The sequence below is a fragment of the Panthera onca genome, chromosome A2, assembly GCF_046562875.1.
Source record: "Panthera onca isolate mPanOnc1 chromosome A2, mPanOnc1 haplotype 2, whole genome shotgun sequence".
In the NCBI taxonomy this organism is placed as follows: Eukaryota; Metazoa; Chordata; class Mammalia; order Carnivora; family Felidae; genus Panthera; species Panthera onca.
Window position 1 is genome coordinate 131,981,754 of NC_138340.1, and position 23,055 is coordinate 132,004,808.

Below are 23,055 nucleotides of genomic sequence, written 5' to 3' on the forward strand. Positions count from 1 at the left end.
TAAACCAGGTTTTCACAAAGGAACATATTTAAAGGCTGAGCTAAAACCTGAATATTTGTTTTAGAAATCTTCCTAAATTAGTAACTCCTAATAATTTCTTTTCATTATCAAGAACCTTTTTGCTACTGTGTCAGCATGGACTTATGATACTTGATGTTTGTCTACCTCAAACTAATTAAGCAATTCTTATAAAAATATTTTACTACTCATATAAAAGTGCTAATAAATTCTAAACAACATGAGTTAAGTAGCATCAGCAAAGCCAAAAATAATTAATACTTTACTTAGATCATATTGCCTTTATGTAGGCATGTGTATATTCTGCTTAAGTTTTTTGAAATACTAAAAATATTTTCCAGCCATCACACTGCTATGTTCTTATAACACTTGGGGAGACTTGGGAGCCATTTGGAAATTGCTGGTTTAAAGACTCAGTTGGTATACCTCATGACCTCACCCTCACTCCCCAACATGCCTTCTAACATTGTGCAAGCTTGAATAATATTATAGCTATCCCTGGATGGGAAAGATCTTTTTTTCTGAAAAAACAAATGGGATAATTATTTATGATTATTTTCTAGTGTGAGAGATGTAAATCAATAATTATTACAATCCAAACCTAGAGATGTTTTTATAATATTATAGCAATAAGATTTTGGGGCATTATGATCTGAGTTACAATACATGAATATACTGGAAAACCTGACAGCCATTAAAAATTATTTTAAAAATTGCAGGATATAAAACATTATGTTTATGCCTAGTGTTTTTTTTAAATCCATAGCATGTTACTTTTACACTGTGGAGCAACGGGGGGCAAAATAAAGATGCCATTAATATTGATGGGGAATAGAATGAATTGCTGAACTTCCTGACCTCTATATTAATTCAAATTCATGTCCTCAAAGTAGAGATGGTCAAATACACAGAGTGATGCAAAGGAAATGTAAAGGCCTTTCCAGATTAGAAGAAACTAAATAGAAAGAGTATGAGGAAGGATGAAGAGGAGGAGAAGGGAATCCCAGATGGAAGGCGAAGGTATGCCAGGTCTCTAGTAGTTCTCAGATGAGGCAAATGCAGGGCAATAACTCCTAAAGGTAACATTCATGGGTGTATTGTTTAACTGCATCAAAACCGTTTCTGCACCCTAGCAGATTTCACATCTAGCTCAATTATTGTAAAACACTTTTCAAAACTCACCTTTTTTTCCCCCATACCCACGCTGAATGAACCATTCTACCTGGTCTTAGTTTTAGTGTTATGCAACCCTGCATTTGTTTTCTTGCCTCCTCCATTTTAGATTCCATGTGTAAAAGGGAAAATATATTGTATGTGGGGATGAGAGGGGATAAGTGTCATAAAGATGGTGTGTGTGTGTGTGTGTGTGTGTGTGTGTGTGTGTGTGTGTGTGTGCATGTGTGGGTGTGAAAGTACTCATCAACCTATCTAGCTCAGTTATAGAAAATGCAGCAAGCCAGATACCTCTGGGTAATGTTTGTCTGTCTCACTAATCAGGCTTATTCTTTAGTTGGTCTTTTTAAGATATTGGAGGTAAGTGTTAAGAATGAGGGTTTCTCTGCTTGGGATGTTCCCCCTAGAATCTTTCCTGGTTATGATTTCTCCTGACTTCCACACACTGGGCACCTACCCTGTCTCCATATGTCTTCTGTATCATCCCTCCATTCCATACACTGTAGCTCCAGAGGACACATGAGGCTATCCAGACTACTTGACCACAGAATTGTAGTTTTACAGGATTTAGTTAATGGACCTTCATTGATTTCTGTATCTGCATTGTGTTTTGGTAAATACTTGAACTAGTGCCAGCTTGTTTAATCTTTATGTGCTTGCAAATTTTTAAACAGCCTTTTGCTGTAATATTTTACAAGTTAAATTGTTCATCTGTATGTATTAAAAATACTTATTTTTAAAATGAACACATTCACTTGCTTAACAATCGAATTTATTTGTTTAGAATATTCATAGTGTCTGTACAGGAAGGAAAAAAAAGGATCATTATCCTAAATTTTGCAGGCTGCTTAGGAGCCTGGGTGCTTGATTGGATGAATTTGGGGGAATAGGGCAAAGGAGCTTGGGGTATGTTGAAACTTATATCCTACTAATTTTTGGCTCACAAATCCATGTAGGAAAACAAATTCTCAATGGCATTTTTATTAGTGTGCATGTGGCTGATGTTATTAAAATAGCTTTTGAATGTTCTCAGTTACCCAGATCTTTTCAGCTCTTCCAAATCCAGGCAATAACATTTCTTCCACACTAAAACCTTGTTTCAGAACTGTCCTTGTTCTAATTCAATTCTCTGTGCCCTCTTACAGACTTTTTCTTTGAAACAAAAATCCATGCTCATCTCTATTTCTCTGTCCCAACTTGCTGCTTCTCTATGCCTTAACTTTCAACCTTACAATTATTTTCATTTTGCTCTAACCCTAAAAAGTATCTTTATCAAGGTGCATTATTTTTGTGTAAGATTCTTTCATGTCTAGAATCCAGAATAACCAGACTTAAAAAAAAACAGCCATTTTTGGTTTCGCTAATATTGTTTTCCCATATTAAGAAAAATAATTCAGTAATGCAATGATTATAAGGCAAAAGGATAAACTGGATGTTTATCTTAGTGTATAAATGGAAATTTCTATTAAGGTTAAGTCTAAAAATGAACATAAATAAGTTTAGGTAAGCATATATCAATATTGGGAATAGATGTGTAAGCACAAAAAAAATTATTATATTCTGCAAGATTACCATGAAATTAAATATTGAGTCATTAGAGTCAAGGTGGAAGGGAGTATGATCTTGGGAAGATCTAGTCTTCATTTGACTTCTTGCTTCTGCCTGAATCCATGAGGAGCGCAGAGGTTCTCTACAAGTGAATTCACCTGACTGTGTTGAAGGGACATTGAAAGAGCCTTGTGCTCAGTGGTTTCTCTGCCACTGGAGGGCAGGATCACGTACTTGGAGATGAACAATTGTTTGTACGAGCCCCTTGTTTCATATTTTCTGCCTCCAAATAGGTTGATAATTCAACTGGGGACAGAGTAGGTGTAAAAACAAGACCCACTCATTTTTTTCCAACACACTTTACTGGAGGCCTGCATTTTCTGAGTTGTTAAGATGCGTGCTCAGATTAATAAAATGTGCTTTAGTTCTCATTTCAGTGTAAATCCTTGTCTGTATATTCCACAGGCCATTACCTCAGAAGGATTGAGGGTAAGAGGTACAAGAACCCTTGTTCCTACCCAAATGTCCTTTAAATTTCTCTCTGCCAAGGTTTGCTCATCCTGTTTCCCCTAACTGGAATACCTGTCAGTCCTACCCATCCATCACAAACTCTTTTCAACTCCTCCTCCCATAAAGTGACCAACCCCTCACAGAATTTTGCTGGTGGCATTTATATAACATTGTATATGTACTTTTAATAGACTTTTTTTAGAGCAGTTTTAGGTTCACAGAAAAAAATGAGCAGAAAGTACAGAGAGTTCTCATATAATCCCTGGCCCTATCCATGCCCATATGCATGTAGAGTATGTATGTTATACATGCATAGCCTCTTCTGCTATCAACATTCCACACCAGAGTTGGACATTTGTTACAATCTATAACCATCATTGACACCTTATCATCCAAAGTCCGTAGTTTACATCAGGGTTCATTCTTGACATGGTACATTCTAACGGCTTTGACAAATATATGATGACATATATCTAACATTATAGTATCATACAGAGTAGTTTCTAAGATATGTATGTATTAATTGCATTACTCCCCTTTATAGAATATGAGATTCCTAAGGGGAAGGGATGAATTTTATTGATCATAACCTTCCCCGTGAGTGAACAGAGAGTGAACAGTTCTCTATGTAAAGTTAAGGATAAAAAATGTTAATGTTATTGGTAATTTTTAGTGACTATAATATAGAAATAAAAGTATGCATCTTGTATGCAGCTTAGTTCTATTAAAATGCAATCTTATCCTTTTTTGGGTGGTGGAAAAAGACTTTATTGAGTAGATAAGTATAGTATAATTTTTTTTTAATTTACTTATTTAAATTCAAGTTAGTTAACATATAGTGCAATATTGCTTTCAGGAGTAGAATCCAGTGATTCATCACTTACATTTCCAGTGATTATCCCAAGTCCCTTCCTTAATGCCTATCACCCATTTAGCTCCCCCCCCCCACTTCCCCTCTAGCAGCCCCTAATCTATTCTCTGTATTTAAGAGTCTCTTTGGGTTTGCCTCCCTCTTTTTTTATCTTCTCTTTTCCTTCCCCTATGTTCATCTGTTGTGTTTCTAAAATTCCACATATGAGTGAAATCATAGGATTTTGTCTTTCCCTGCTTGACTTATTTCACATAGCAAAATAAGTTCTAGTTCCATCCAAGATTTCATTCTTTTTGATTGCTGAGTATTCCATTGTATATATATACCACTTATTCTTTATCCATTCATCAGTTGATGGGCATTTGGGCACTTCCCATATTTGGCTATTGTTAATAGCACTGCTGTAAACATTGGGGTGCATGTGCCCCTTTGAATCAGCACTCCTGTATCCTTTAGATAAATACCTAGTAGTGCAATTGCTGGATCATAGGGTAGTTATATTTTTAACTTATTGAGGAGCCTCCATACTGTTTTCCAGAGTGGCTGCACCAACAGTGCAAAAGGGTTCCCCTTTCTCTGCATCCTCTCCAACATCTGTTGTTTCCTGAGTTCTTGATTTTAGTCATTCTGATTAGTGTGAGGTGGTATCTCATTGTGGTTTTGATTTGTATTTCCCAGATGATGAGTGATGCTGAGCATCTTTTCCTGTGTCTGTTAGCCATCTGGATGTCTTCTTTGGAAAAGTGTCTATTCATGTCTTCTGCCCATTTCTCCACTGGATTATTTATAGGGGTATTGAGTTTGATAAATTCTTCATAGATTTTGGATACTAACCCTTTATATGACATGTCATTTGCAAATATCTTCCCCCATGCTGTTGGTTGTCTGTAAGTTTTGTTGATTTTTCCTTACCTTTGCAGAAGCTTTTTGTCTTGATTTCATAGTTCATTTTTGCTTTTGTTTCCCTTGCCCCCTGAGACACATCTAGTAAGAAGTTGCTGCGGCCGAGGTCGAAGAGGTTGTTGTTTGTTTTCACCTCTAGAATTTTAATTGTTTCCTGTCTCACATTTAGGTCTTTCATCCAGTTTGAATTTATTTTTGTGTATGTTATAATAAAGTGGTTCAGTTTTATTCTTTTGAATGTCACTGTCCAGTTTCCCCAGAACCATTTGCTAAAGAGACAGTCTTTTATCTATTGGATATTCTTTCCTGCTTTGTCAAATATTAGTTGGCCATACATTTGTGGGTCCACTTCTGGGTTCAGTATTCTGTTCCATTTATCTATGTGTCTGTTTTTGTGCCAGTACCATACTGTCTTGATGATGATAGGTTTGTAATACAGCTTTTCCAGAAATGTGATGCCTCCAGCTTTGCTTTTCTTTTTCAACATTACTTTGGCTATTTGGGGTCTTTTCTGGTCCCATACAAATTTCAGATTGTTTGTTCTAACTCTGTGAAGAATGTTGGTATTATTTTGATAGTGACTGAATTAAATGTGTAGATTGTTTTGGGTAATATAGACATTTTAACAATATTCGTTCTTCCAATCCATGAGCTTAGAATGTTTTACCATTTATTTATTTCTTCTTCATTTTCTTTTGTAACTTTTCAATAGTTTCAGCGTGCAGCTTTTTTACCTTTTTGGTTAGGTATCTTAAGGTTTTTGGTTCAATTGTAAAGGGGACCAATACCTTGATTTCTCTTTCTGAAACTTCATTATTACTATATAGAAACAAAACAAAAATTGGAACTTTGTTGAACTTATGTATCAATTCTGGCAGTTTTTTGGTGGAGTCTTTCAGTTTTCCATGTAGAGTATCATGTCATCTGCAAAGAGTGAAAGTTTGACTTCTTTGCCAATGTGGATGCCTTTTATTTCTTTTTGTTGTCTGCTTGCTGAGGCTAGGACTTCTAGTACTATGTTGAAAAACAGTGGTGAGAGTGGACATCCCTGTCATGTTCCTGACCTTAACAGGAAAACTCTCAGTTTTTCCCCATTGAGGATGATACTAGCTGTGAGCCTTTCATATGTGGCTTTTATGATGTTGAGGTATTTCCTTCTATCCTGACTTTCTTGAGGGTTTTTATTAGGAAGCAATGCGGTATTTTGTCAAATGCTTTTTCTGCATCTATTGAGAGGATCATATGGTTCTTATCCTTTCTTTTATTAATGTGGTGTATCACACTGATTGATTTGTGAATATTGAACCAGCCCTGTGGCCCAGGAATTAAACTCACTTGATCATGGTGAATAATTCTTTAATGTACTATTTAATTTGATTTGCTAGTATCTTGTTGAGAATTTTTGCATCCAGGCTCATCAGGGCTGTTGGCCTGTAATTCTCCTTTTTGGTGGAGTCTTTGTCTGGTTTTGGAATCAAAGTAATGCTGGCTTCATAGAATTAATTTTGAAGTGTTCATTCCATTTCCATTGTTTGGAACAGTTTGAGGAAAATAGGTATTAACTTTTCTTTAAATGTCTGGTAGAATTTCCCTGGGAAGTCATCTGGTCTAGGACTTCTATTTTTGATAACTGATTCAATTTCTTTGCTGGTTATGGGCCTGCTAAAATTTTCTATTTCCTCCGTCTTCCTGTTTGAGTTTTGGTAGTGTGTGAGTGTCTAGAAATTTGTCCATTTCTTCCAGATTGTCCAGTTTGTTGACATGTAATTTTTCATAGTATTCTCTTATAGTTATTTGTATTTCTGTGGTGTTGTTTGCGATCTCTCCTCTTTCATTCTAGATTTTATCTGTTTGGGTCATTTATCTTTTCTTTTTGATAAATCTGGTTAAGGGTTTATCAATTTTGTTTATTCTTTCAAATAACTAACTTTTGGTTTCATTGATCTCTCCAACTGTTTTGTTGTTGTTGTTTGTTTCTATACCATTTATTTCTGCTCTAATCTTTATTATTTCCCTTCTTCTGCTGGCTTTGGGCTTTATTTGCTGCTCTTTTTCTAGCTTCTTTAGGTATAAGGTTATGTTGTGTATTTGGGACCTTTCTTGCTTCTTGAGATAGGCCTGAATTGCAATGTACTTTCCTCTTAGAACTGCCTTTGCTACATCCCAAAAGGTTTGGACTATCATGTTTTTATTTCTACTTGTTTCCGTGTATTTTTTTCTTTAATTTCCTAGTTGACCCATTCATTCTTTAGTAGGATGTTCTCTAACCTCCTTGTATTTGAGGGATTTCCAAATTTTTTCTTGTGGTTGATTTCAAGTTTCATAGTGTTGTAATTTGAAAATATGCATGTGATGATCTCAATATTTTTGTACCTATTGAGAGCTCATTTGTGACCCAGCATGTGATCTGTTCTGGAGAATGTTGCATGTGCCCTTGAGTAGAATGGGTATTCCACTGCTTTAGGAAGAAATGTTCCGACTATATCTGTTAAGTCCATCTGAATCATTCAAAGCCATTGTTTCCTTGTTGATTTTCTGCTTAGATGATATATCTATTGTCGTAAGTGGGTTATTAAAGTCTCCTACTATTATGGTATTATTGTCACTGAGTTTCTTTATGATTAATTGATTTACATATTTGGGTATTCCAAGTTGGGGGCATAAATATTTATAATTATTAGATCTTTTTTGGAAAGACCTGTTAATTATAATATAATACCCTTATTCATCTCTTGTTACAGTCTTTGTTATAAAATCTAGTTTGTTTGATATAAGTATGGTAAATCCAGTTTTCTTTTCACCTCTGTTAGTATGATAGATAGTACTTCAACCCCTCACTTTCAATCTGCAGGTGTCCTTAGGTCTAAAATGAGTCTCTTGTAGGCAGGATGTAGATGGAGCTTGCTTTTTAAAATCTATTCTGATACCCTATGTCATTTGACTTGGAGCATTTAGTCCATTTACATTCAGAGTGATTATTGACCATATGAATTTAATTCCATTGTGTAACTGTAAATGTGATGTTTCTAGTGATGTTCCCTGGTCCTTTGTACAAAGTTTTTGCTGCTTTTTTTTCCCTCTACTCAGAGAGTCCCCCTTAAAATTTCTTGCAGGGCTATGCATAGTGGTCACAGACTCTAGTTTTTGTTTTTCTGGGAAAGTCTTTATCTCTCCTTCTTTTCTGAATGACAGCCTTGATGCATAAAGGTTTTTTGGCTGCATACTTTTCTTGTTCAGCACATTGAATATTTACTGCCATTCACTTATGCCTTGCCAAGTTTCAGTGGACAGATCTGCTACTAATCTTATGTGCCTATCCTTGTAGGTTAAGGACCTTTTGTTTCTAGCTGGTTTCAGAATTCTCTCTTTGTCCTTGTATTTTGCAAGTTCCACTATGATATGTCATGGCGTTGACCTGTTTTTGTTGATTTTGAAGGCAGTTCTCTGTGTCTCTTGGACTTGATGCCTGTTTCCTTCCCCAGATTAGGGAAGTTCTCAGCTAAATTTGTTCAATAAACTTTCTGTCCCTTTTTCTCACTCTTCTTTTTCTGGGGCTCTTATGATATAGATAATGTTTCATTTCATGGAATCACTTAGTTCTCTAAGTCTCCCCTCATATAGTAACTTCCTTTCTCTTTTTTTTCAGCTTCATTATTTTCCATAATTTTATTTTCTATTTCACTTATTCTCTCCTCTGATTCTTCAGTCTTTGTTGTCACTGTTCTAGTTTATTTTGCATCCCATTTATAGCGTTGTTTAAATTCATCCTGACTAGTTCTTAGGTCTTTGATCTCTGCAGCAAGGGTTTCTCTGGTGTCTTCTATGCTTTTTTCAAGCCCAGCCAGTAGTCTTATGACTGTTCTAAATTCTTGTTCAGATATATTGTTTACGTCTGTTTTGAGCAAGTCCCTTCCTGTGATTTCTTCTTGACCTTCCTTTTGGGGAGAATTCCTCTGTCTTGTCCTTTTGTCTAAGTTTCTGTCTTTTGTGTGCTTTAAAAGCTTGTTATGTTTCCTGCACCTGAGAATACTACAATATTAAAAAAGGTCATACACTGTCCAGGCCCTGGCACTCCAGGAAGTGTTTCTGGCGTATGCTTTGTGTACTTTGCTGTTGGTTCTGGCTCCTTTTCCCACTGGTTATTCCTCTGCAGAGCTCCTCCATGCTTGCAGTGGTGGAGTGTTTACACCTTTAACTAGGTATGTTTTGAGTTGCTTGTTGAAGTAATCTTGGAAAAAAATGGCAGGTTAGGGAACCTGATCCCATAGAAAGAGAAAAGGAAAGGGAACAACAAAACAGAGAATCAAAAACTATAAGACTGATTCCAGGAAAAAGAAAGAAAAAAAAAACCAGAAGAAAAGAGAAAAAGGGTAAAAAGAAAAAAAAAAAAACCCTTATTCCAAAAAATAAAATAAAATAAAAGGAAAGGAAAGGAAATGACAAAAAATGACACACAGATACACCAGTATGAGACTGGTGGCTCTTGCCTCCATAGCTCATGCAGATTTCTCTTTTGGCCAACTCAGACCCAAACCCACACAGGGAAGGGGATTCTGGAAAATGTAGTTGCCAGCCTCACCAAGTTGGCAATAGAATAATCCACCACGACAAGAGCCATACTTTAAGAGTAGTACATATGATTGTTTACATTGGCATGGGAAGACATCTAAGATGGTTTGGGAACATTAAAACAGTGTTTTATGAGAAATTCTACCTCACCATTTTTGTGCATACTTCCAATTCTACAAACTCAGGTGTCAAGGTCAACTAAAAATTACTGTTACACATCCCCACCCCTCCCCCGCCGCCCCTGTCCCAGTGTCTTTCTTGATAGTAATTGATCTACTCTTCTAGGAACATTAATGGTGGAAATGTCAATTATATATACTTTGTGGGTAGGAAAATTTCAGTCTTCCTCCTACATGTTTTTCCTTTACTCTCACACTGCTACCACATTCACAACCCTTCAACACCATGCAACTCTCTATGACATAAGCTGGATGTCCTACAGTTTAATTCAATTCTGACATTATCTACCTGGAGATAAGCTCAGATCCTAAAGGTTAAGGGTTTAGTCTCATGAAAGTAACCCCCCCCCCCATTTCAAATGCCAATAGAAAGTACTAGTAGTAGGTCCCTAGGTTACCCATAGCTTCTGTCCAACAGACCCAGGGTTCCCATGACCTCCTTTCCCTTGGATTCCATTATTTGTTAGAACAGCCTACAGAATTCAGGGAAACACTTGCATTCACAAGTTTCTTATGTAATGAAGTGCATGATGAAGGATAGAGATGAACAGCCAAATGAAGAGATACATAGGGTGGGAACTGGGAGGGTTCTGAGCACAGGAGTTTTCTTTCCCTGAGAAGTGGGGATACACTACTTTCTCTGTACATGGATATGTTCACCCACCTGGAAGCTCTCTGAACCCTGTACTTTAGGAATTTTTATGGAAGGTTCATTACATAGGCATGAGCAAACATTAACTCCATTTCTAGTCCCTCTTCCCTCTCTGGAGAATGGGGAGGCTAAAAATCCCAAGCTTCTAATTACAGCTTGCTCTTTCTGTTGACTACCCACATTCAGGAGCCCACCAAGAGTCCCTTCATTAGAACAAAGACACTACTATCACCCAGGAAATTCTAAGAGATTTAGGAGCTATGTCAGAAACCCAGATCAAAGACCAAATATTAGAACAAAAGTTGTTCTTGGTGCTCCTCTCACTTAGGAAATTACAAGGATTTTAGGAGTTTCTGTGCCAGGAATTGGGGGCAGAGAATACACACACACACACACATAATAATTTATATATTATATGTATCATAATATGTATATATTATATGTACATATATATAATATGTATATATTATATGTATTATATATTATATGTATATATATGTATATATATATAGTTTTATAAACTGACAGAAATAAATTGAGTGAATTGTTGAATGATATTGGATGAATGACAATGAATGAGTTGTTCTTAAAAAAAGGAGAAAGTTAATAGTATTTTGATATAATGGATATTTCTTTACATTTTCCTGAAAACAACAATGTTAGAGTATCAGACTTTAAAAATTCCCAATCACCAATTTCTCTTAGAAGAATTATTTTCTTTTTATGATTGTTATTTTATTGTTCTTGAGAACTTTATGGTGTATTTGAGTCTGAACCAGCTATTTAAAAAAGTTTTAAGATATGTTACTGTTGACCATTTCTTTTGTATAATATATTCAAGAAATTCCAATTTTAGTATTATATGTTATTAATATAAAGAAAATATTTTCAATTTTGTTGTATTTCAGTTACTGTGATGGCAAATACTGTACATATTTAAAAGTGGGATAGCACTTCATGTAAGCATCAGTAAAATCCCTAAAATATTTTGAATAGCAGAGACCGCAGATGTCAGGTACATTATAAATCTTGCCAATGATTTGGATTACTCTGTATTGCTAGATGGAACATGTAAAGGACATACCAAGAGTTTAATTTAAACATTATAAGTAAAATCAGCATTACTGATTATTGTAGTCTATATTTATCAATCCATAAATAAGTCTGTTTTTTTACCTTAGTAATGTTATAAATAATTTCCATAAAAATATTCTGGGAAGAGAAAAATATCTTGTTATCCATGAGTTAAATTTACACTTTCTGTTTTATTATAAAAATAATGATCCATATATAATGTGCCACTTCTACAAAGTGCTATAAATACTAACTCAAGTGCAAGTTATGTCTTAAAATGCTTTTTTATTACATTTCACACACACATATGTATGTAAGTGTAAGAATACAATCACCCATACTCTTCCTTAAACATTGTAGATTTGTAGCTACATAACTAATAATTTTTAGTTATGTTTGTCTGGCTGGTACCATGTTTATCAAAATGTCTTTGAAAGGCTTTGTGTAGTTCATGGATACACCAGTCCATCTATAGCCTCCACTCCTCCCCATTGCCTTTTTCCTACTCAACTCACACATTTTTTTTCATTAAGACATCTGTAGGTACCTCATTCTTCTTATCCTTGATGTACAACATATCATATATCATTCTATCCTAGTTATTGTGAACCCATCTTACCTGCTATCCTCTAAGCATTTTAAGGAAATAGGCTATGTCCTATTCATCTTTGTATTCTCCCAATTGCTTTGCACAAGGGAGGCATTCAATAAGAATTTATTGAAATAGTTGAGGAGATGGGAAATTGCTTCAGCAATACGGATGAAATGATGCTCCTTGAACATTTAAAGAATTAAAAACAAATTTCTATTTTATAAAACTAAGGTTTTTAGGAAGGTAGCAGTCTCTGGTAACAAAGCAATTATCCCTTGTGGAATAAATAAAACCTTCAACAAAACAATAACTGGCATTTTTTTAGTCTTAATTTTTCCTGTGATCTGGACTTTATTACCAGAATCTAAGACTGCTAGTTTTTCTTTAATTTATGTTATCAAAGTATCAAATGTACATACTTTAAAAAGTCAAATATTTAAGTAAACATATAATAGAAAATAATAGCCACTCTGATAGGTGTATTGTGTACGTGTGTACTTGTATCCTAATGTAATGATAAAAATTTAATAAGAACATAAGATGGATTATGATTATTAAGATAAAAAATAGATTTTAAGAACTGAGTAAAATTCATTTGAAATCTCAACCTCTGCTCTATTCATAATAATAAATCTTTGACCATCTGAAAATATCATTAGTGGGTGTCAGAATTATCATTTGTCTTAGCTAAGCAAGCAAGCAAACAAGCAAGCAAGCAAGCAAACGTATGTTATTTTTGTGAGGTCATTTATAACCTATGAAAACTGGCTTGGAAACCAAAGAGTTATTCTTTTGATAACATAAATCTTTTGATAATTTTTTACCCCTCAATATTTTTAGAATATAGGGACAGAACTTATCGTGGATATATATCATAAGAAAGAAAGCCCTAGAACCAAGGTGTACAACTTTCTTACACCAGATTAGAAGAAAACATTTCTTAATGCAATTTATTGCTATTCACAGAAATTTGGCATATTGTCTTATTGGCTTTTACATCATTCACATGGCTAAAAATGTATGACAATAACAACACCATGTAAATTACTATAAGAAAGAGAAGTATATGTCTTGGTAATTTTGTAGCTTAGATACTTTTGAAGATGGTTATGTGTTGCAAAAATTATATTAACAATGTTTCAAAAAGATGTTTCTTAAACCTTGGAGCAGATAATTCTTTTTCATGACTTTACACTTTAATGCCAAACTGTATCTCTCACCCATAAAAGAATCATGGAGCATACTTAAGGAATATCCAGGATATAGTTTGTCTATGATACCAGTATAGCCTGATAAAATGTGGGGAAAAAAAATTTTAAATGCTTTGGCTCATAACATATACACACTTCATAAAAAGAAAGTTCTGTAACCTAAATGGAAGCATCTTAGTTGCTTACTTTATACTGAGTAATATTGGATTATATGAAAAATTTAAATTATGTAAAAAAATTAAAACTCTTTTCTATTTCTGCTGTGTCAGCTGAGAGTTCATAACATGGTAACATACTATGGTTTCATATTAAAAAATATTTGTCTATATTATGGTATAATTCTAGTCATCTCATATCTTGGTGGGATCTTAGAAAAAAAGGTTTTGCAAGGAAATGTGAGACCTCCCCGTGGATTTGCATTAGTCTAGTATATTTTTAATTCAAAAGTTGCGTATAGAAATAGTAAGCAAAGGATTTTAAAGTCACATTATTATTACAGTTGATTGTAATAAAGGTGATGAAATCTCCATGGAAAGGCATGTGGTAGCCACTAAATATCATGCTAATTTCTTTTCTCTATTATCATTAATCAGACATGAATTATTAATGAGAGAATAGTTCTAATAATTTTGATTTGTGAGCCTTTGTAATTTATGAACTACTTCAAATTGAAAATCTCCAGGGTGAAAAAATATCTCATCTTTATTTATATTCCATCATCTCAGAGTACACTACCAAGTCCATCTACCAGGAGAATGCAGCCAACCTTAGATGGAAGTTTTGATCTATAGAGGTGATTTTAACTGCATTTTATTTCCAATTAGAGATAGAAGTTTGGTGATGGCTTCCTAGAAAATCACCTTGTAAAGGCTGATTTCAAGGCCAACTTCCATTCCATTTAAGAGATGTGTGCCATTTCAGATTCTCTTACATGGGGGAAGGCTGTACTGGGGTCCTGGAATCATTCGGCTGCACTTATATTTTGGCTCTGTGTCTTGCTATGGGTATGATCTCTCCATGCCTTGGTTTGATTATCAATAAAAGTAGAATAAAAAATATACTGCATAATATTGTTTTGAAAATTGAATCCAATCAATCTACATAAACTTCATGACATAATGTGCTGTTCAAAAGGTTACCTCTAGCCTGAATAAGTGACCTTGAGGCAATTTTTGAACTCTAAATAATTTGTAGTGTATCTTGATGGTTTCCCCCTGGCTCTTCTCATAACTAGAGGAAAGTAAAGGGTCTTGATGAAATACACATTCATTGGTTTTACTCTTTAGGGCAAGTTTTGGAAAAATTTATCCACAAAGGGCCATAAAACAAAAGCAGGCTACAGTCAGGATTTGGCCTACTTGTCTTCTTTGCCAATTCCTGCCTTAGAACAAAAGAAATGACATTTTTGTGAACGATAAATTCATCTTTAAATAGCTGCTATTTTTTCTAATTAAAATTTAATATTTGAAGGGCACCTGGGTGGCTGAGTCAGTTGAGCCAATGACTTCGGCTTAGGTCATGATCTCATAGCTGGTGGGTTTGAGCCCCGCATCGGGCTCTGTGCTGACAGCTCGTAGCCTGGAGCCGACTTTGGATTCTGTGTCTCCCTCTCTCTGCCCCTTCCTCTCTCTATCTCTCAAAAATAAATAAACATTAAAACATTTTTTAAAAATTTAATATATGATCACTGTGGAAGATAACAAAGAAAATAACTTGAAAATATGGGAATGTTTTTCTATATTACTTATAACCACAGAAGACAACCTCAAGACTGGCAGAACAAACTCTACAACTAAGTGAAGAGAAGAAGCCACATCAAAGAGGGTGGAAGGACAGAGACATGGATGGGAGCTAAAGAGCCCCTCGAGACTGTCCCTGCGAAGGGACAGCACAGGTGCAGAGAGGGAAGAGAAACAGACTCTCACGCTGGTGAGCCCACATGGGAAAGACGAATCCCCATATAATTTGACTTTGAAAACCAGAGGGGCTATATTTCACCAGTTCTTAAAACCTGCAGGACTTAAAACCTAGAACTTTAAAAATCAGTAGTCTCAGCTCTGGGAGAGCCAAGAAGGCAGGAAGAGGAGAGGAAACTGAGTTCCCACCCTTAAAGAGACAGCATAACAAACATCTCCATGGAGATGCAGCACAGAAGCTGTAGTTTGAATGTCCTATAGGGTATATAGGAGGGATATTTGTTTACTAATCTCGGAGCCTGTGCTGGAGCATCAGGGATCATTGGGAGACTTCTCCAGGAATACAGGAGCTGTCCACAGCCATTTCCCCCCACCCTGCGCCTCAGCCTGAGCACTCCATACAGGGCTGAAACTCAATGCCTAATTTGCTAGCGTGTGCCCCACCTACATATCCCCTGTGGACATGCCCATTCCAGCCAGGTCTCAGCTCCAGGTCTTTTCCTCCAACATACCAGTACAAACTTTGCTACTGTCTCACTTACCCCACCCCCGCCCCCACACTGCTCCCACATGCTTCTGCAGATCTACTGCCTTCAGTAAACTCTTGGCAGGAGCCCATCCAAAATGGTACCGCAAGCTTGGCAGCATACGAGCAGCTCCCACAGGGGCCAGCACCATCCCAAAGTGATGCATGCCCTGGACAGAGGGAAAGATAACTATGCACACCAGTCACACTGTGGCCCTAGAAGTGGGTTGGGGCAGATAAATGATCTGACTGCAGAACTCTACTGACCAATGAAAGCTTCTCGAGGACAAAACAGGGAAAGCACCCTGATGTTTAGTGTTACTGCATCTCTGGCAAATGCCTGGTCTGACTCAACACAAGTTCAAAGCAGCTCCAGACTGGGCCACTAACAGCCCAGGAACCAAACAATGCCCACAACAGGCAAAGAGAGCCATTGCAGATGACTGGACTGAAGGCAAATGTGGCTCAGCCACAACAGCAGGATGCACACAACACATATAGGAGACACTCCTGAAGCAACACGTCCTCCAGGGCACTAGAGGACCTCTTCTTCCTAAGGCTACTACTTTCAAGAGAAAGATGTAGCTGACATAACTAACACACAGAAACAGACACAGAAGGTTAGACAGAGGAGACAGAGGAATATGTTCCAAACAAAAGAACAGGACAAAACCTAGCAAGGTAACCTAAGCTGAATGGAGATAAGTAATATGCCTGATAGAGAATTAAAAAAAAAAAACTTTTTTGGGTCCAATAGTGTATTTTTTTAAATTTAGTTGTGTGTGTGTGTGTGTGTGTGTGTGTGTGTGTGTGTGTGAGAGAGAGAGAGAGAGAGAGAGAGAACATCTAAGTTCAACTCTCAGCACATTTAAACTACATAACACAGTGTTATCAACTATGCTCATGATATTATACATATATTCTCAGAACCTCTTCCTATTTCCCACACTCCCAGCCCATGGCAACTACTTTTCTACTCTCTTCTTGTGATTTCCACTTTTTTAAAAAATTTCGCATATAAGTGATACCATGCAATATTTGTCTTTGCCTGGATGTTTGTTTGTTTGTTTTTCACTTAGCATGATGCCCTCCAAGTTAATTCATGTTTTCCCAATCAGGAGGATTTCCTTTTTTAAGATTGAAACTTCTTCAGTTGTATGTATACATCATATTTTCTGAATCTGCTTATCTGTCCACAGACACTTAGGTTGTTTCTGCACCCTGGATATCGTTGATAATCCTTAAGTGAGCATGGGAGTATAGATATCTCTCTGAGATAATGTTTTTGTTTCCTTTGGATTATATACTAAGAAGTGTGATTGCTGTCTCATATGTTCGATTTTTACTTTCTTGAGGAACCTCTGTACTGTTTTCCATAGTAGCTGTGCCAGTTTGCATTACTACCAACAGTGCACAAGGGTTTCCTTCCCTCCACATCCTCACCAGCATGTTATCTCTTGTATTTTTTTATTTTTTAGAGTTCGAGATTACATTTAATGAGTTTGTTAATGCTTCCTTTTTCTTTCTTGAGTACGTAATTTATTTATTTAAATTTAAGTTAGTTAACATACAGTGTTCCAAAAAGTAAAAATGGAAAGAAAGCTTCCAAACTCATTCTATGAAGCCAGCATTACCTTGATTCCAATACCAGACAACGACCTCACCAAAAAGAATTACAGGCCAATAGCCCTGATGCAAACACCCTGGATGCAAAAATTCTCAACAAGATACTAGCAAATCAAATTCAACAGTACATTAAAAGAATTATGTACCATGGTCAAGTGGGATTTATTCCTGGGCTACAGAGCTTCTTCCATATTTATAAATCAATCAACATGATATACCACATTAATAAAAGAAAGGATGAGAACCATATGATTATCTCAATAGATGCAGAAAAAGCATTTGGCAAAATATAGCATCCTTTCTTGATAAAAGCCCTAAATAAAGTAAGGATAAAAGGAACATATCCCAACATCATAAAGGCCATATATGAAAGACCTACAACTAACATCATCCTCAATAGGGAAAAACTGAGAACTTTCCCCCTAACATCAGGAACACAACAAGGATATCCACTCTCACCACCATTGTTCAACATAGTACTGGAAGTCCAAGCTTGAGCAATCAGACAACAAAGAAAATAAAAGGCATCCAAATTGGCAAAGAAAAAGTCAAACTTTCATTCTTTGCAGATGACATGATACTCTACATAGAAAACCCAAAGACTCCACCAAAAAAAAAAAAAAAACCCTGCTAGAACTGATACGTAAATTCAGCAGTCACAGGATATAAAATCAATGTACAGAAATCAGTTGTGTTTCTATACAGCAATAATGAAGCAGCAGAAAGAGAAATAAAGGAATTGATCCCATTTACAACTGCACCAAAAAAACATAAGATACTTAGGAATCAAACTAACAAAAGAGGTAAAAGATGTACACTGAAAATGATAGAAAGCTTATGCTTGATAGAGGATTTAAAGTAATGATCATGATGATACTCACTAGACTTGAGGAAAGAGTGAAGGACCTAAGTGAGGCCCTTTACAAAGTTAGAAAACATAAAAAATAACCAATCAGAGATGAAGAATTCAATAAATGAAATTAAAAATACATAAGATGGAATAAATAGTAGCCTAGATGAAGTAGAAGAATGATGAACAACCTAGAGAACAGAGTAATGGAAATCAATAAAGCTAAGCAGGTGAGAGAAAAAATACAATATGAAAATATACTTAGGGAACTCTGCAACATTCCATGAAGCATACTATCATTTGCATTATAGGGATTTCAGAGGGAGAAGAGAAAGAAAAGGGAGCAGAAAATTTATTTGAAGAAATAATAGCTGAAAATCTCCCAAATCTGGGAAAGGAAACAGAAATCCAGATCCAGGGGGCACAGAGAAGCCCCCCAACAAAATCAACCCAAGAAGGTCTGCACGAAGACACATAGTAATTAAAATGACAAAAAGTACTGATACAGAATTTTAAAAGCAGCAAGAGAAAAAAAATAGTTACATACAAGGGAGAATCAATAAGGCTATCAGCTGATTTTTCTCAGCTTGTAATATTACAAGCCAGAAGGGAGTGGCATGATATATTCAAAGTACTGAATGGGAAAAATCTACAGCCAAGAATGCTCTATCCAACAAGGCTATCATTCAAAATAGGAGAGATAAAGAGTTTTCCAGGCAAACATAAGTTAAAGGAATTCATAATGATGAAGGAGACTCTTTGAGTGGAAAGGAAAAATCATCAGTAGGAGTAAGAAAAAGTAGGATGAAAAAAGTAAAATTAAGCATATCTATAAAGATCAGTCAAGAGACTTACAAAATAAAAGGATGTAAGTTATGACACCATGTACCTAAAACATGGGAAGCAGGGAGGGGAGGAAATATTGGGTTTAAACTTAAGATACCATCAACCTAATATAGACTGCTATATGCAGAAGTTGTTATGTATGAACCTAATGGTAACCAAAAATAAAAAAAATAATAATAGATAGGCAAAAAAATAAAGAGAAAGAAATCCAAGTATACCACTAAAGAAAGCCAACTAATCATGAGAGAAGAGCACAGGAAAGGAACAAAGGACTACAATCAAGTAGGGTGATGGAATGGATGAAGAAGTAAGACTCATATATGTGTTGCCTGCAAGACACTCATTTCAGACCTAAAGACACACAGATTGAAAGCAAAGGGATGGAGAACCCTTTATCATGCAAATAGATGTGAAAATAAAGCCATAGTATCAATACTTATATTGGACAAAATACACTTTAAAACAAAGACAGTAACAAGAGACAAAGAAGGACATTATATAATGATAAAGGGAATAATCCAATAAGATATAATTGTAAATACATATGCATCCAACATGGGAGCAACCAAATATATAAAAAAGTTAATAACAGACATAAAGAAAGTAATGGATAGTAATACAATAATTGTAGAGGACTTTGACACCCCACTATATCAATGGGTAGATCATCCAAACAAAATCAACAAGGGAACAGTGGCTTTGAATGACATATTGACCAGAAGGGTTTACCAGATATATTCAGAACATCCCACCATAAAACAGCAGAATACAAATGCTTTTCAAGTACATATGGAACATTCTCCAGAATAGACAAAATACTAGTTCATAAATAAAGTTTCAACAAATTTAAAAATACTGACATCATACCATGTACCTTTTCTGACCAAAACACTGTGAAACTAGAAATCAACCACAAGAAAAAATCAGGAAAGAGCACAAATACATGGAGGTTAAATAAAATGCTATTAAACATGAATAGGTCAGCCAAGAAATCAAAGGGGTAATAAAAAAGTACACAAAGACAAATGAAAATGAAAACCCAATGGTCCAAAATCTTTGGCATGTAACAAAAGCTGCTCTAAGAAGGAAGTTTATAGCAATATAGGCTTATGAAGGAAGAAAAATCTCAAATAAACACCCTAAACTTACATCTAAAAGAGCTAGAAAAAGAAGAACAAACAAAACCTGAAATCAGTAGAAGAAAGGAAATAAAAAAGATTAGAGCAGATATAAACAAAATAGGAAAAAAAAAAACAATAGAACATATCAATGAAACCAGGAGCTGATTCTTTGAAAAGATGAACTAAATAGATAAAACTTCAGCCACTCTTCGAAAACAACAGAAAAGAAGGGAGTCAAATAAACAAAATCAGAAATTAAAGAGGAGAAATAAAACTGACACCACAAAATTAAAATTATCAGAGAATATTATGAAAAACTAAATGCCAACAAATTAGACAACCTAGAAGAAATGGTTAAATTCCGGATACAAATTACCTCCAAAACTGAAGCAGGAAGAAATAGAAAATTTAAAAAGACCAATTATCAACAATGAAATTGAATTTGAATCAGTGATCAAAAAACTCCCAAAAACAAAAGTGCAAGGCCAGATGTCTTCACAGGTGAATTCTACCAAACATTTAAAGAGTTAATACCTATTCTTAAACTATTCCAAAAAAAATAGAAGAGGAGGAAAAGTTTCAAATTTATTCTATGAGACTAGCATTACCCTAATACCAAAATCAGGTAAAGACACTACAAAAAAGAGACTACAAGCCAATATCTCTGATTAACATAGATTTAAAAATCCTCCACAAAATATTATCATGCGAATCCAACAATACATTAAAAATCATTCACCATGAGCAAGTAGTATTTATTCCCTGGATGCAGGGTTGGTTCAGTATTCGCAATTTGATCAGTGTGATACATATCACATCAACAGTATCAGTAAAAAATCATATGATCATTTCAACAGATGCAGAAAAAGCATTTGGCAAAGTACAGCATCCATTTATGATAAAAGCCCTCAACAAAGTGTATTAGAGGGAATATTAGAGATTATTATTAAATTATATATTAGAGATAATATATTATAATATATTAGAGGGAGCCTCAACATAACAAAGACATTGTATGAAAAACCCACAACTAACATTTTACTGAATGGTGAATAACTGAGAACCTTTCACCTAATGTCAAGAAGAAGACAAGGATGTCCATTCTTACCACTTTTACTCCACAAAGTACTGGGACTCCACACAAAACAAAGGAATAAAAGTCATCCAAATTGGCAAAGAAGAAGTAAAACTTTCACTATTTGCAAATGTCATGGTACTATATACAGAAAAGACTAAAGAGTTCATTGAACAACTACTAGAATTGATAAATGAATTCAGTAAGGTCATGGGATACACAATCAATATACAGAAATCCATTGAATTTCGATACACTAATAATGAAGTTGCAGAAAGAGAAATTAAGAAAACAATTCCATTTACAATTGCACCAAAAATAATAGAATACCTAGGTATAAACTTAACCAAGGAGGTGAAGCTATAAGACATTGATGAAAGAAACTGAAGACAACACAAAGAAATGGAAAGACATTCCATGCTCAAGGATTGGGAGAACAAATATTGTTAAAAATCTCCATACTACTCGAGGCAATCTACAGATTTAATGCAATCCCTACCAAAATACCAGCAGAATTTTTTACATAATTATAACAAATAATCCTAAACTTTGTATGGAACCATGAAAGACCCCAAATAGACAAAGGAATCTTGAAAATGAAGAACAAAACTGGAGGTATCACAATTCCAAATTTCAAGATATAGTGCAAAGCTGTAGTAATCAAAACAGTGTGGTACTGGCACGAAAATAGACACATAGATGAATGGAACAGAAATAAACCCACAATTATATGGTCAATTAATCTTTGACAAAGGAGATAAGAATATGCAATAGGAAAAAGACAGTCTCTTCAACAAATGGTGCTGGGAAAACTGGACAGAAATATGCAAAACAATGAAACTGGACCACTTTCATACACCACACACAAAAATAAACTCAAAATGAATTAAAGACCTAAATGTGAGACCTGAAACCATAATAATCCTAGAAGAGAACACAGGAAGTAATTTCTATTACATTTGATGTAGCAACATTTTTATGGATAGGTCTCCTGAGGCAATCAAAACAAAAGTAAAAATAAATTATTTGAACTACATCAAAGTAAAAAAACATCTGCACATCAAAGGAAACAATCACAAAATAAATCACAAAATAGCAATAGAAGCTATTTGCAAATGACAGATCTAAAAAAGGGTTAGTATCCAAAATATATAAAGAGCTTATACAATTCAACCAAAACCTCAAATAATCCAGTTAAAAAATGGGCAAAGTTCATGAACAGACATTTTTCCAGAGAAGACACACAGATGGCCAACAGACACATGGAAGGATGCTCAACATCACTCATCGTCAGGGAAATGCACATCAAAACCACAATGAGATATCGTCTCACACCTGTCAGAATAGCTAAGATGTGACACAAGATTTTTAGCACAAGAAACAGGAAGTGTTGGTGAGCATGTGGAGAAAAGGAACGCTTGTGCACTGCTAGTGAGAATGCAAATTGTTGCAGCCACTGTAAAAACAGTATGGAGGTTCTTCAAAAGTTAAAAACAGAATTACCATATGATGCAGTAATTTCACTACTGAGTATTTACCCAAAGAATACAAAAATACTAATTTGAAAGGATATATGCATTCCTATGTTTATTGCAGCATTATTTACAGTAGCCAAATTATGGAAGCAGCCTCAGGGTCCATCAATAGATGAATGGATAAATAAGTTTGTGTATATATGTGTGTGTGTGTGTGTGTGTGTGTGTGTGTGTGTGTATATATATAATGAAATCTTTCCTTTTGCAACAATACATATGGATCTAGAGAGTATAATGCTAAGTGAAATAAGTCGGAGAAA

General features: G+C 35.2%; 1 long non-coding RNA gene across 1 annotated transcript in view; it reads left to right on the forward strand.

Moving 5' to 3' along the window:
* LOC132679404 (uncharacterized) overlaps positions 1-23,055 on the forward strand; it is a 556,619-nt gene that overhangs the window by 388,371 nt on the left and 145,193 nt on the right. The window lies entirely within an intron of this gene.